Below are 16,696 nucleotides of genomic sequence, written 5' to 3'. Positions count from 1 at the left end.
GGGGGAATGAGGGGCGTAAGGGGGCTCCCAGCCCCGGGGCTGCGCTTCTGCCGTCGTGTGAGCGCGGCCGGGTGGCGGCTGGCTCGGAGCCGGCGGTAATCCCCGCTGAGGGAAGGCGAGCTCTGGCCGCAGTCGAGTGTGCGAGCCGCCGGCGGGGAGGCGGCGACGGTCCCCGCCTGGGTGTTGCGCTGCCGGCGCCTCAGGTTGGGTAACGGTCGCCTGAAGGCGGCGGTAGCGCCCCCCGCCCCCCTCCTCCCTCGCGCCTCCGGTAACGGCCGTAGTCGCGAGGTCACCGGGAGGTTCCCGCCACTTCCCTCATCTCCCGGCGCTGGAGAGTCGGGACGGAGATGAGGCGCCTCTCCCGCTGTTCTTCTTGGTTCGCTTCGGTAACTGTCAGTGTCCCGTCAGCTCTAGCCTGACCCGAAATGCTTCTCACCGCCGCACCTGAGCACCGCGGGGGCTCCCCTTCCGGTGCCGCCACCTCGTGTGGAGAACGGCGGTTTGTGACCTGTGCGGAATCCTGTCTTTGGAGCTCCACATGTTTCCAGTTAACCCTTCAGTTGCTCTGGCCGTTTGCCATCACTGTCGTTCCTGCGGTCCCATCTGCTCCACATATATGTCGTGTACAAAGCAGAAATTTAATTGCTACCACAAGTTAGTATGTTCTCACGTACGTCTGCTTCAGAATTACCTTTATTTGAATGAGTTGCCATTGAATGTTAGTATTCTGGAGTCTTTGCTTCGGTTTATTGGATGGGAAGGTGCGCAGTCACATCTTTAGGTCTTCTCACCTTAATGTTAAGAAAATCCCTTCTGTTTTAATTCCTCAATTACACAGTGACTTTGTCCCCATGATAAAGTTGTAGCAGCCCAACTAATGCCAGGAGGTTAAGGTGCACATGCTGAGATGTGCAAACGATGTGTGTCAATTCATATTGCAGCTTAAACCTGGCTAGATTAAGGTTAAAGTTGGTTGCTTAAGGATTTCTGAAATTAAAATGAGGTAAACCATTTGAGATGAAAATGTATATGAGCACACATAAGTGTATGCAGTCTTATTGAAACCTCCTTAACAACTGATTTAAAACAAATGATTGCATTTTTCTTGTTTAGTCAAAGAGCTAAAGTTAGTGTCTTAATTAGATCTTTTTTGAGTGGTTGTCAGTCTGTACATTCATGTTGTCCATGTGCATAAAGGCAATCACTTCACCCATGGACTTTTCATCTCCAGCAGTACCCATAAATTACATGTGCTTGTTCCCTCAATATTCTTGCATGCTTTGCACATACAGTATAGGTGGTCAGAATATGCCCCAAGTCTTCAGTTCTTCTCAACAGTGGCTTGAATCTGAATAGAATAGAATAGAATAGAATAGAATAGAATAGAATAGAATAGAATAGAATAGAATAGAATAGACTATCTCAGTTGGAAGGGACCTACAATGATCATCTAGCCCAACCGCCTGACCAATTCAGGACTGACCAAAAGTTAAAGCATGTTATTAAGGGCATTGTCCAAATGCCTCTTAAGCACTGGACAGGGTTGGGGCATTGACCACCTCTCTAGGAAGCCTGTTCCAGTGTTTGACTGCCCTCTCAGTAAAGAAATGCTTCCTGATGTCCAGTCTGAACCTCCCCTGCTGCGTCTTTGAAGCATTCCCACGTGTCCTATCACTGCATACAGGGAGAAGAGATCAGCACCTCCCTCTCCACTTCCCCTCCTCAGGATGCTGTAGAGAGCAATGAGGTCGCTCCTCAGCCTCCTTTTCTCCAAACTAGACAGCCCAAAGTCCTTGGCCACTCCTCATAGGACATTCCTTTCAGCCCTTTCACCAGCTTTGTTGCCCTCCTCTGGACACATTCAAGGACCTGAACATCCTTAAATTGTGGGGCCCAGAGCTGCACACAATACTCAAGGGGAGGCCGCAGCAAAGCTGAATACAGTGGGATAATCACCTCTTTTGACTGGCTGGTTATGCTGTGTTTGATGCATGCCAGGATGCGGTTTGCCCTCTTGGCTGCCAGGGCACACTGCTGACTCATGTTGAGCCTGCTGTCGACCAGCACCCCCAGGTGCAGAATCCAGCATTTGGACTTGTTAAATTTCATGCCGTTAATCATTGCCCAATGCTCCAGTCTATCTAGATCCCTCTGCAAGGCCTCTTGTCCCTCAAGAGAGTCAACGGCACCTCCCAGTTTGGTACTGTCAGCAAATTTGCTAATGGTGCATTCGACTTCTGCATCCAGATTGTTGATAAATGTATTGAACAGGACTGGCCCCGAATTTAACCCTGAGGAATACCGCTGGTGACCAGTCGCCAGCCAGATGTAGTCCCTTTCAGTGCAACCCTTTGAGCTCTGCCCTTCAGCCAGTTCTTCACACAGCGCACCATGAACCCGCTCATCCCACAGTTGGACAACTTGTCCAGAAGGATGCTGTGAGGGACAGCATCAAAAGCCTTACTAAAATCCAGAAAAACTATATCCACCGCCTTCTCTTCATCCACTGGCTGGGTGACCATATTGTAGAAGGATATCACATTAGTTAAACAGGACTTTCCCTTTGTGAACCCATGTTGACTGTGCCTGAACTTTCTTTTTAACTTGCAGTGATCTAAGCTGCCTTTCTTTGCACCTACTTATATTTAGTGGTTTGTTTGGTTTAGTTTCTTCTATTCACAGGTTTTTATTCTCACTTTTATTGTTTTTGTCACTACAACTGTTAAAAATTTTGGATTCGAGCCAGTAAGTTTATCCACCCACCTGTCTAGCTCTGTGTTCCATCAAGGAAATTTTTGAACTTGAAGGTTAGAGGGAAGGAAGGACAAGGTAGGCTATGCCTGCTAATGCCAGGTATACTCATCTGCAAGGCAGAAGACCACTCTCTGCAAAGAGTGATTAGGGACAAACATAACATTGAAAACGTAGCACATAGGTCCCATAACACATAGGTCTACACACAGTGTAAAGACACTGGTGGACAACACATCTCATAAAGGAAGGGTGTTCAGTTCCTTGCAAGTAACTTCTTTATGCTGAAGCAGCTCGGGGTGGGTGGTGGTGGTGGGTCTGGTTCCATTAACTCGCTTTTAGCCGAGGTGATCTGACTGCTGGTCGGAACCAGGTCCAGCTTTCAAACAGTTTGGGGAAGATCCTGCAGTGGCTACCTTCAGTTTTCTGAATGTAGTTTTCCTATGCTCTCCCTGTAGTGAATGAACAGTTCCTATAGGGCTTCTGAAGTTGGGCTTCTGCTCTGAACTGTCTTTGAAAGAAATCTTTGTGCTTGGGGGATGAACTGCTCCTAGCTAAGTTTGTTTTTATGAATTTCCTCCTTACAGAGCTAAAAATGTGTCATTACAATGGTTTTTGTGAGTATGGCAATTAAGCTTTTCAGTCACTTTGATACTTTTTAACATTTTCCCTGAGCCTTGTTATTCACATGTCACCCATTGTTCTTTTGTAGGACTGAAATACAATGAAAGCAGAGTTGGTAAGAAAATATTGTGGAAGATGGAGCACAAAAGTTCGGCAGATCTAACAATGTAGAGATGTGCTGGTATAGCTCTTCCACTCCTGGGTAGGTAGATTCAGAGTTAAAGATACATGTAGAATATAATTATTTTCAATTATTATTTATACAGAACAGCACTAGGATAGTGATGCTTAAATTCATGTTCACATATATTGCACTGCCTGAGAATGCAAAATCAAATAGAAAGGCACAGCTGTTACACCTGCTTTCTAAAACTTCTGTAGTTATTGTTTAACAATGATAAAAAGCAGAAGGGAGCATTAATATGAGATAATGTTATATTTACAACTTTAACCTCATTTTAATGTATGTAAACATATAGAATATTAGATAATGACTGTAATAGTGGATTAATTTAAATTTAAGTATGTAAAAATTATTTCTCACAGAAGGCGTGTAAGGATGCAAAAAATGTAAAAATAACATCACTTTATAAATTAAAAAACTGATTTTTTTTGAGTAGTATCTAGTATCTAGCAGCATTTTTAGTCTGCTAATATGAATTGTGGTAATCTAATACTAGTTAAATCGTATCTTTTCAATTTTTTTAAGTTAAGCTTTTATTACAGTTTCTGTACTATTATACCTAAAGACTTAATAAAAACAAGTGGGAAATTTTAGCTTCATGGCTACGGTTGGGACAAATTGAGAAGGTTTGCCTTTGAAAAAAAAGTGCAAGAAAATGAGACTGTTAAAGTCTAAATCAGCTATTATAATTGGGTTTTAGTTGTGGCTTACTGTTAAATTCAAGTCTTTTTCAGGACAACTGAAATGTACTAATGTTTAAATGGCTGACTAACCCTTTGGTAATTTTGTTTTTGTTTTGTTTACATTTTGAATAATGATGTGCTGATGATATTTTAGTGAGGGGCCTTTACACTTTTTTTTTCCTTAGTTTATTGCTCACTTGGGATAAAAATGCTCTGGTTTTGCAGAAAAGAGGTACCTTAATAAACAAATACATCCCTAGCATTAAATGGCATCCATCTACTTATGGGGTAACTTAAAAATGGAGTGATCTAACTGCTAACAAAAATGTGGATTCTCTCAGTAGCAGACTGGTTATGTAAAGGTTTCACTTATCTTTATAGAGATATTACAGATAATTCTGAGGATGTGCGACTCGTGAGCTTTGTATAATTCCAGTAACGCTAGTAAATGATAAGAAGGGAGTTCTGAAAATCCTGTCATGCTAGGATTCAATGTTATATTATCTGTATTCTTTTGAACAACTGAGAAATATCATGATTCATAGGAGAACAAGACAGATTGGGTTTCTAAGAAGAAACCTGTCTTCTCCAATCTGTGAGACTGTTTTAGAAGATAAACAAAACAGTAGGTAAGGATCCTGGGCAATATTTTTGTGAGTTTTCCACATTTCTTTGACATAGTCCCTCTGAAGACACTATCCTGAAATTAACATTCAGTTCACAGGAGGTGAGATTTTTTCATGAAGCAGAAACTGTCTATGATGCAGAAATCAGACCTCAGCTAAATCACTCTCTATCAGTATAGCTAAAGAACAGTAGGGAGGAATGTTGGGGTTTGTGTTGGAAATTAACAGAGATAGACAACAAGGTGAGGGTAAGATGAGGTGAAATGACAAATAAGGTAACAAAATTATTCACTGTCATGTATAATTATACTCTGTCTTAGACTTTTCTGTATATTTCTGCTTCTGGAATGAGCTCCAGTGTCTGGATGGGAACCATCTTTGCAGGTGGAGGGTAAGTGAATAGGGTATTTCCTCTATTACAGGAAATACCACAAAAACTACCTTAATGAAGATTTTCCACCCCAGTCCAATTCCAAGTTTTGGACCTCAGCAATCTGTGTTATAAAAACTTTCAGGTGGACAACAGCTTAGGAAAGCTAGGTATGGGGAAGCTGAGGCTTAACTAGATCTTGCAGAAGCAGTTTCATCTTTGAAGAACCTGATGTAGAATCTTGGAATTTTTTTTATTTCTTTTTGAGCTCTCTGTGTAGAGGTAGGGTAGATTAAAGTAGAACTAGGTCTGACAGCCAAAATAATTTTTTCATTGTGTAATGTGATACGGCTGTCTTTGCTGTGCGGTGACTGACTAAGCTGCAGTAATAAAACTATCACACAGAGAGCAAGACGTTGGACAGCCCTGGCTTGGAAGTCATGGATTCAGAGTTGAATCTTCCCCTGTTATAGTCCTGGCTCCACCCAAGCCTAAGTGGCCTTTGGAAAATTATCTCACCTTTCTGCTTTATCTGTGAAATTAGGATAATATATCTACTTGCTAGCATTAAGAATTAATTAAGGGTTGCACGGTGTGTGTTCAAAGCAATGTATAAGTGCTAAATATTAGCTATAGTGTAATTGGACTACTGTAATTTATTATATGCTAACTGACATCGGCATATGAAATAGGATCAACCTCTTCTCAAGTGCTGTAGAATTTTTAATTGTTACTAATGAACTTCTGATACTCAAAGTAGCTATCACTGTGAGACAGGGAATGCTGCCAGTATCTCTCTGTAGGAAAGCTTAACAAGGCAACTACTGATTTTTTTTAGCTTGAAATAAAAACAAAGTAAGTATGTACGCATACACCTACTTTAAGTGCACAGTTTAAATTAAATTCGTTTTAGGCAGAAAGCTTTATTTCTTTTTAAATGGAAACAGGACATTACCCTAGCATTTCAAAACTGTTTCAGCTCTTTCAGCATATTTTAAGCTGAAAATGCTTCCTGTATTCTGACCAGCTTTGCTTAGTAGTTGTCACTGCAATATATAGAGGTTGCCACAGAGAAGAGTGGAAAATATTCTGTGTATCACTGGAGGTGGGGAAAGAATTTTTTTTATTGAAATCTGACTTACACAACATACTTATTCAGTGTGTTTTAGTGGCCTGGTGTCTGCCAAGAATTCAATTCCAAGCTCTTGCTAAGTTTTGTTTTAAGGGGTTGGGACGAAGGAGAGACAAGCTAAGAGCAAACAAAGGATGTCAACAGAAGGATTGCTGAGAAGGGAGCGTCAGTTGAGGGAAGGCAGTCATAGCTGTTAACATTTAAAAAGCCCTTTCAAGGACTAACAAAATAAAGGATAGAGAAGTCCTCACCCTGAAGTGGCTTTTATATTTCTGAACCTGTTATAAAAGCTTTTCTTAGAACACTTCCCTTCTAAAAACAAAATAGTTTCTATCATAAACAAGACAGGCAGCACATCAATACAAAGACTATCTTCACTTACTTTTATTTCAGGGCTAGCAGAACAGACCATTATTCAATACCCCAGAAAAAAGAATTGTTGCTCCACTTTAATGAATTAAGAAAACAAAGAATGGAGAAATTATGTCCTTGAACCTAAGACTGTGCAGGCTTCCAATACCATTGCATGTGTTAGGCTTTGTCCTCAATACAAAGGTTTTTTTTTAAAAATCCCCACTTTTTAACATCATAACAGGTACGTTAGGACACCTTTCTCTAGGTACAGTCCTAGCAGAGACAGGGCCCAGGTAGTTTTTATATCAGTGTAGCCAGTCAAGGCCAACCATATATCTCTTAACTGGAGTTGATGTGAACCAGCTACATCAAAATAAGAAAATATAGTGCTTTGCTACCTCTAAGATTTTACATCATATTAGACTGACTAGGCCTCTTCATTTACCACTGTACATGGTACAGTGCTAGAATGTTGTACCTGAGTAAAAATATTTTTTATTGCAATGAAGATATAGCTTTATATCTCTCACTTCTTTTCCTTCTTTTTCTTTTGTGCTTGCTGTGCTAGTTTTGACTGGGATAGAGTTAATTTTCTTCATAGTAGCTAGTATGGGGCTATGCTTTGGATTTGTGCTGGAAACAGTGTTGATAACACAGGGATGTTTTGGTTACTGCTGAGCGGTGCTTACACAGAGTCAAGGCCTTTTCTGCTTCTCACACCACCCCACCAGCGAGTAGGCTGGGGGTGCACAAGAAGTTGGGAGGGGACACAGCTGGGACAGCTGACCCCAACTGACCAAAGGGATATTCCATAGCATGTGACGTCATGCTCCACATATAAAGCTGGGGAAAGAAGAAGCAAGGGGGGATGTTCGGAGTTACGGTGTTTTGTCTTCCCAAGTAACCGTTACGTGTGATGGAGCCCTGCTTTCCTGGAGATGGCTGAACACCTGCCTGCCAATGGGAAGTAGTGAATGAATTCCTTGTTTTGCTTTGCTTCTGTGTGTGGCTTTTGCTTTGCCTGTTGAACTGTCTTTATCTCAACCCACAAGTTTTCTCACTTTTACTCTTCCGATTCTTTCCCCCATCCCACCAGCAGGGAGTGAGTGAGCAGCTGTGTGGTGCTTAGTTGCCACCTGGGGTTAAACCACAACAGCCGTTTTGGCACCCAATGTGGGGCTTGAAGGGTTCAAGATAACGTCAGGTTTGATTGGAACGTGCTAGATGATTGAATTTATAGCTGTTATTGCTGTTTAGCTATTAATCAGCAGGCTTCTGTGCTTGCCGTGGGGCTTGCTTGCCTTACCGTATATTAGAGTCTAGTGCTCATTAGTGGCTGCTTTTTGCTTTCGCTGCTTGCTGTTCTGCTTATCATCTTACTGTGCTGTGCCTGGGAACATTTTGATAACAGCAATGGTGATGCGCCTGGGCTGGCAGATGGCCAGGGCAGTGCTGCTGTTTCTGTGCTGCTGTACTGGACAGGCTGGAACTCCAGTGCAAACTCGAGTCAAAGGGACTGTGACCTGTGGATGAATCCACACAGGAGCAGCACACCCTGAAGTATCTGTGGCCATGGATAAGCCCATGCCAGAACAGGTACATCTCCAAGTGTCTGTGGCTGTGGTTATGCCTGTGCCGCAGCAGGGAAGGGATTGTGGCCCAAGGATAAGTCCATGCTGGAGAAGGTACACCGCGAAGCATCTGTGGCTGTGGATAAGTCCATGCTGCAGCAGGTACACCTTGAAGTGTGCGTGGCTGTGCGTGAGGTCATGATGGAGCACCTCAAAGTGTGTGGCCATGGATAAGCCCACGACAGAGCAGGTACTCCCCTGGAGGGACTGCAGCCATGCATAAGGGTGTGTTGGAGCAGGTTTACTTCTGAAGGGACTGTGGCTGTGGGTAAGGCCATGCTGGAGCAGGTGGACATTGTGGCCCTCTGAAGACATTGTGGCCCATGGAGAAGACCGTGCTGGAACAGGTGCACCTCAAAGCAACTGTGGCTGTGGATAAGTCTATGCCACAGCAGCTACACCCCTGGAGAGACTCTGGCTCATAGATAAGGCTCCACTTGGAGCAGGTACACCCCTAAGGGACTGCAGTCTGTGGATAAGTCCAAGCCGGAGCACAGGCAAGGAGAGGAGTTCATTGCAATGTTAAACCCTGTGGTCTGGTCTAAAGGGACCAGGGGTGGAGATTGTAATGGAAATACCTTTAAATTGTTGTAACCCATGATTCGAGTTGCATGTTATAGGAATTACTACAGCAGGAACCACCTGAACCAATTGGAGGACAAGCCTTACAAGAAGCAGTGCAAGCGCAGCAGTGACCCGACCTGATCTGGCTTTGGTGCCCAGTAACTCCACACAACACACCACCTCTCCTGTCCTGAGTGACCACCATAACAGATGGAGCCTGAAGTCATGGACTAAATGAATGCAATGGGCATTTTGTGGACATTTGTGGACATTTTACAGACATTTCACAGGGATGGTCCATAGACTAAGGGAATGATGTTTGCATATTATATCAAAGGATGGGAAGGGGCGTGGTGGGTAATGAGAATGTATTGGATAGTGTGGGACCTGAGCATGACATAAATGGTATGGAATAAGGGGTGGAGAATGTGCTGGTTTTGGCTGGGATAGAGTTCATTTTCTGCATAGTAGCTAGTATGGGGCTATGCTTTGGATTTGTGCTGGAAACAGTGTTGATAACACAGGGATGTTTTGGTTACTGCCGAGCAGTGCTTACACAGAGTCAAGGCCTTTTCCGTTTCTTACACCACCCCACCAGCAAGTAGGCTGGGGGTGCACAAGAAGTTGGGAGGGGACACAGCCGGGACAGCTGACCCCAACTGACCAAAGGCCTATTCCATACCATATGACATCATGCTCAGCATATGAAGCTGGGGACGAAGAAGGAAGGGAGGACGTTTGGAGTGATGGCATTTGAACAAAATAAACATTGTCCTTTTTTGAGTCTTGTAGTGCTGTGAAAGCCAAAGTCTCTGAAGTCAGTTGAAAGTTGTCCGTATAAAGAATTTGCCTCTTCATATAATTATTCCTGTTCCTAACACCTTTGAATCTTTTACTGTATGGCAAAGAGAAATTAGAAGTAATTTCTTCTATGTTTTTGGAAAATGTAATTGGTATGGGAAAAATAGTGGCTCTGTGTGTTCTCCTTCCCAACCCTGTATGATTGTAGTAGTTGCTCCTCCCTGGGGAATTCAGTAACACTGTGGAAGTGGTCAGTGGAAAGGATTAAGAAATAACACCAGGTATCTTTATACTGCTGATTTTCACTTGATCCAAAATGCTTTGAGAAAGATTTTAAAGGTGTGGAAAAAAATGGGCATGTTAAAACTCTGATATATCTGCATAGTTCCCAAGTCAGAGTCCTTTTTGAAAAGAAATGTTTCTGCTTAACTTTCATAGTCAGTGGAGCACTTAGACTTTTCATATGCACCCAGTGTCCAAATAAACTTTGAAGACTGCTGAAGTTTTTTCTTTTCTGACAATATTTGCATCTCCGTGATAGAGCTATGTCACAATACTGTCTGCTGCCACCTCATCAGAAAGATTTTTCCTCCTGCAAAAACATTTTCATTAAATTGTGTCCACATATGTTCCAAATATGTGATCATTATTACCCCTTTTATTTACAGGAGCCTATAGGAAGATGAATCAGGTCCATTGCAGCCAGTTTCTATGTGTTCTGGTGACTTGTATTACTTAAAATGTAGGCAGCGTGTCTCCTTGGCAATGCTGATTTTTGCTCGTTTTAGCTACTTAAGCTCTTTACTGTACAAAAGGACATACAAATACATATTTGCTTTGTCCATGTGCTGGGCTCATGGATTATTAATTGCGTATCAGCCACAGCCTATTGGCTTTGAGTGACTGCAATAAACACAAAGATAAAGGGGAAATTTGTTACCCTCTTTTACCTGTTTAACACCAACTTCTTATTTCTTACATCAGGTCTTTAAAATTAGTGTAGTGATCTTTTCAAGCTATATACTGTATTAATAAACTGTAAACTATCTGGCAACTTTGCCAAGAACCTACTGTGCACTCTGCCTATACTGAAGTTGACTTTACCATTTTGGTATTCATTCTCCTATAATAAATTACATTAAGTTGCAGGTGCAGTACTGCAGCAATTTATGTACATTTTGGCTTTGAGCATAGAAATTTGTAGCCCAAGCATCCGGATATTTTTAATAGTCTGAAGTAATAAATTTTAAATAAATTAACCTAGGCATGAAAGATCATGTCCTCTTAATATTGTGATATTTATGATAGGTCTGAGACTGTCATGGAATTGTGGTATCCTGCCTAGAGGCAGGACTGTGTCCTTTACCTCAGGACAGTGGTTGTGACATACAGGAAGAAAAATATGCTGTTCTACTGACTTTATACCACCTTCCTTGTTTTTCTGGGGGCATAACAGGTGCCTTTTTCTATTTCAAGTAATACATTATTTCTAAAGCATTTGGGATCTGAACTGGGAAGGCTTAGTATAAATGCCATGTATAATGCTGTTAATTTGCTAGAAGTAAGTTCTGTACAAAAGACTGAAGCCTTTGTTTGAATGAAAAGCTGAGAAAAGCAAATGTAAGGCTATATGCTAACCCTAAATAGTTTAGCGGGTGCCTAGAGTGCAATACTCATAAATGTTCCTGTATCTGGCATTGTTAAAACTGGTATATGTATCATACAAAATCATATCACATATATCATAGAAACATAGAATTATGTAGATTGGAAGGGACCGCCAGGGGTCATCTAGTCCTACCTCTTGCTCGATGCAGGTCCAATTAGAGCAGGTTGCACAGGGCCATCTCCAGTCAAGTTGGAATATCTCCAAGGATGGTGGTGCCACACTGTTTCTTGGCAACCTGGCCCAGTGTTTGACCACCCTCAAGGTAAATTTTTTTCTGTATATTGAATTGGAATTTCCCATATTTCCGCTTGTGTCCATCGCCTCTTCTCATGTCACTGTGCAGCTCTGCAAGGAGCCTTGTTCCTTCTTCCCTACACCCTCTTATTAGGCCGTTGCAGGCAGCAATAAGCTCTCACCTTCACCTGCTGTTCCCCGGGCTGTGCAAACCCAGCTCTCTCAACTTCTCCTTGCATATTGTGCTGCAGCCTTCTAGTTGTCTTGGTGTCTCTGCTGGACTTGCTCCACTGTTTAAGTATCTGTCTTGTACTGGGAAGACTGGAGCTGGAGACATTGCTCCTGATGCAGTCTCACAAGTGCCAGAAAGAGGGAAATTATCAGGTCCCTCAATCTGCCGGCAATGCTCCTGTTAAAAGAGCCCAGGATGCTGTTGGCTGCCTTTGCTGCCAGGGTGCACTGCTGGCTCATGATCAGCTTGTTGTCCACAGGGACCTCCATTTTTTTTCTTACAAACAGGCTTTCTAGCCAGTTGGCCTCCAGCCTGTACTGTTGCGTGGGGTTATTCCATCTCAGATGCAGGACTCTGCAGCTTAATGTATTGAGTTATAATTCTAGAATTCAATGTATTGAGTTATAATTTTGTGCTAGTAAGAATTAATAGCTTTGAGTTTGTCATTTGGGAATAGCAGTGGCATACCTTCTGAATAGCCTAAATAATGCAGAATCATGCATAACATGACTCTCATTTTTGGATAGTCAGTTTAACAAAAACACCTAAGGCTGATGATATATCAAGTGCATCCTGGAATAAATAAATTACAGAAATCAGTAAATTACCAAAGAAGGGATAGTGAATTGTTTCCTGAAAGCAGATAATTTTTTTAGACTAGCGATGCTTCATTTTTGTTTTGTACATTTATAAATAAAGTAGGCTATGCTAATTTGGAAGCAAACCCAACACTACTTTGTGGTTATTCTGTTTATTGATCAACTGAATATTTAACTTTTCTTGTTAGATTGATTTTGCGTGGAATATTTTCATTAATAAAAGAGTTCAAAATATACTTCATTCTGAGGATATTGAAATACCATTTAATATTATCCAGTGTTGTGATTGTATGTTGAATGGTTTTCTTATAATGGCTGTTCGTGACTAGTGTGCTTTCACGTGTACATAAATTCTCAAACTAAAAGCTCACAACTTTTTATATCGTATGTCAATTTTTATAAGGAAATATTTTATTATAATTTAAGAATTTTAGAATTATATGAGCAATTTGGTGGTTAATAACAAGTGGTTTTGGTTTGGGGTTTTTGACAGTCATAATAAAGGTAGTTTTCTTTGTGTTGTTAGCAACCCCCCCTTAGAGGTAACACAAATCTTTACTTATGCCTTTCCCCCACTGTTAATTCATTTGCCCTTTTTAAGAATCTTGGAATTTGTCAGAAATGAGTCTGGGAGGATGAATTCAACAGATCTCTGTCCATGGTCTGTCGCAGCTTTCTCAAAAGGGCTGTATGTCCACAATGTTAGGAAAATTCGGCGTATAGTAAATTAAACCTCAGTGCTGAAGACTCTCATCTAGGAGACGTTATACAGAAAACTAGCATTTCTGGTGCTGCCTATGATTTTCAGCTGATGACCCCCTTTGCTAATGAAGCATGCAATCCTAATTTGGCATGGGTCAGAGGTAGGATGATCTTCTTGCAGGTGAAATGTCATGTGCCACATTTTGCAGAGTATTAGTCTGAACCTATATTTGGTTGGCACCTGTGCTCCAAAACTGGCATCCCACCTTGTGAGAAGGCAGAATGCCACTCTGACAGATGGGGAGGAATGCAAGCATGCCAGCAAACCAGTGTATGCATCAAGGGGTCACATTTCTCTCCAGGAATGTTGAAATACCGGTACATGCAGAGCTTCTGTATCTGAGGCACACGTGTTTCTTGGCAACAACCAAAGTTCCTGCTGAATATCTTGGCACAGTACGTAAGGAAGCTTAGTGAATTTTCGTGGCTTTCATAGGGTTTCTACACCATGGGAGCCTACATATAATTTCTGCTAAGAATGGACCTATGAATATAAACAGAAGAGGGAATATATTTTGCAAATTATTCTTTCTTATTAATAGATTAAGAACTGTTAAAATGCCATCATAGCTTTCATGGGTGATGATTCTTTTGATTATTTAATGGTTGGTTTATCCTGGTCTGAGCAATAGAACGTGTGGTTTGGCAATCAACTCAAAATGTGATTATCACAGCTTAAACTTCTACCATTTCTTTTTCGTACTTTATTTTCTTTTAACTTAAAAGTAAATTCTTAACTTAAGAGTGAATCCCATCACACTTTTGTACTTCATCAAGAAATTAGTTTTTTTCTATGTTCCCCAAAATGATATAATGTATTAAAATTAACTCTGGGGCATTCCTTTCTTTTGCTGAAGGTAATTCTGAATGGTTTATTTCAGTGTTTTTACTTTTTTGCCTCCAGAATTACTGTAAAGCTTTTCTATTTCATCTGTTACAGCACAGTGTTTTTCACATTTGAATAGCTGCATCAACATGAATCCTTTATAAGGACCTTAAAAACAAACTTTGCCAAGTCCCAGAATACAGAAGCTAATTCACATCCCAATACTCAGCTGCCTCATGAATAAAGGAGAGTCTGTGCCTGACACTTTGAAGCTGTAGCTGTTAAACCATACAGACTATTTACCTCAATAAATCATTATAAGAAACTAAGGTACAATTATACCCACAGAGAAATAGAATTCAAAACACTGATTTATGTGGTTCAGTGCCTGTTCCCTTTTCCATCATGTTTTGAATTTTATGCATGTTTGTCATCTTTGGCTGCTTCCATGTATCTTTAAACTAATGGGTCTTGCTTTTTTAACATTCCTCATTAGGTTTGTTATTTTACTTTGACATACAGACATGATTTGCACGCTGTACAAAATTTTGCATTTAAAATTAACTATCTAATTTCTTACGCTATAGACCAAAAATGGAAAATGTGAGTAATTTGTTTAAACTAAAACATACACCCTTCTCTGGTTAATTTGTGACCATCTAAGCTGAAATTCCATATTAGTTAAGAATTTTTTGGTGCTTATTTGTGGGATCTGAAGAGAGACCACTATACAAAGGAATCTGTCATTGTGCTTTTCAGAAAGTGCCTGCTAATCTAGCGGGTTATCATAAAGAGGTGGAAGCCATATGAAGTTACATTTGGAGTTAGTTCCTCAATTTCTTTATCCCTTGAAGAGGAAAAATGAATCTAAAAGATAAAAATTAAATAAAATGAAAGTGCTGGCTCAGAGGAAGGAATGGCACCGAAACCAACAAGTAATTCCATATGAAATGGTAGAAGTAAGGTAAATATATCTAGCAAGTGAAGTTTGAGAGCAGCCACAGACTGTTAAGCCACCCAAGCCTTTAAGAGCATGCAGTGTTGTCCTGTAGAGCAACAGGGTGGGGAGTCATTTAATAACCAATAAATGTTCCTTAATAAAACTTAAGAAAGTTACAAAATATTTAAAATGAGATTTTAAATATGAACAGTAGTAAATATACTACAGTTCCAAATGCTTTATGCCTTGCTAAATAACTTCCAGCGCTGATGCTTAGGTGGATCTAAACAATCCTGAGTGAGGGTGTATCATGCAACCTGCCTGATCCCAGTGGTTTGGACTGGAGTAGCACTTGTCTGCACTATTGAGAGGGAGTTATAAATCCATCATTATTTCTGAAGTGATTTATAGCATGAAAGTTTTTAGACTGTGTGTAGCATTCATATATCTTGTTAAAAAAGATACCTCTGTTGAAGACGGGTTTGGCCATTTCAGATTCTTTTTGCTTTACAGTGGATAACAGAAATTAGAGTGAGAAGCCTAAATGCTCATCTGTAAGTCTTATCTGTATTTTCATTATCTTACACTGAATTTCATAAGATATTAAATTAATACATTAATATGCATATATACTCTGTATATAATACATGAGTAACAGCACACAATCTTTTGCATGCACTCTGTCATTTGTATATATACCTAACTCTTAACACTTCGGTGTGTTTTTGCCTCTCTGAATCTACAGGCGTTTTGTGAGGAACTAATATTATACCTAAAAATTTCCATATGCAAACAATGTAATTTATCCAAAATTGAAAACTCATATAGGATATTCCATAACCTGTTGCCCAGTATTCCAGCAGTCCATAAAATACTGCTTTTACAGACTCATAGCATTTAAAATGTTTCTGTCATTGTATCCATGTAGCTAATAAAGTTTTTATGCTACTGAAGTAGAGGATTGCTCAGAAATATTGGTGATGGTGGAATTTAACAAATCTGTGGATATAGCATTCTACTGTCAGCTATTGTGATTGTGCAATGTGCGACCTCTTGTATTATCCTAAACAAAGTTTAGGAATCTGGGAGCAGAAAAGCAGCACGACCACTTATCTCCAGAACAAATAGATATATTTATGTTCATTATCAAGCGTATTTCAATCTTGTTTCTGATAGAAGCATATCTGCAATGTCCGTGCAAGTCTGTATCTCAGAAAATGTTGGCTGATTTCAATTGAATTTGACAGTGGGGCAGTCAAGTTTCAAGTTTTTACAAGCTTCAGAAAAACTGGTGACTAAATAGGGAAAGAGAGTGATCCAAAGTGTTCCTCTGTGCAGCTAAGACTGCAGAGTGAATGCAGCAGTTATCTATAGCCAACCAGGCAGCTTGTCTTCATTTCTGTATGAATCACGTGTTGCGTCTTGCCCAGCCCCTAGCTAAGTACCCAGCTGCATTCCCTGGTGAAGCACTAAAGGGAACCAGCGCTCGTGGTGTCACTCGTGGTCAGGGGAAAGTGGAGGGAAGAGGCCATAGGACATACACGCAACAAATGGCAATTACTGTGGTTGGACCCACGTGGGTGTGATACAGCACAAATCAACTAGTAGCCACACTATAAACATTTCCATTGCTTGCAGAGCAATTTGTTCATTAAAACCATTTATATCTGTTGAAATTCCATTAATGAAACTACATATTCTAGGGCCTTGTAAT

The 16,696-nt window shown here is 40.7% G+C and overlaps 1 long non-coding RNA gene across 2 annotated transcripts; it reads left to right on the top strand.

The window, feature by feature from the left end:
* Positions 1 to 31: 31 nt before the first annotated feature.
* LOC142409691 (uncharacterized) lies at positions 32 to 8,528 on the top strand. Of its 2 annotated transcripts, none has more exons than XR_012775740.1 (3): positions 32 to 654; positions 3,464 to 3,581; positions 5,221 to 8,528. It is a non-coding gene; the product is annotated as an uncharacterized LOC142409691 (long non-coding RNA). The 2 variants fall into 2 exon arrangements; XR_012775741.1 differs by having other exon boundaries at positions 32 to 670.
* Positions 8,529 to 16,696: the final 8,168 nt, after the last annotated feature.

This window comes from Mycteria americana, chromosome 5 (assembly GCF_035582795.1).
Source record: "Mycteria americana isolate JAX WOST 10 ecotype Jacksonville Zoo and Gardens chromosome 5, USCA_MyAme_1.0, whole genome shotgun sequence".
In the NCBI taxonomy this organism is placed as follows: Eukaryota; Metazoa; Chordata; class Aves; order Ciconiiformes; family Ciconiidae; genus Mycteria; species Mycteria americana.
The sequence above is the reverse complement of the archived record's forward strand: the minus strand, read 5'-3'. Positions and strand labels throughout refer to the sequence as shown.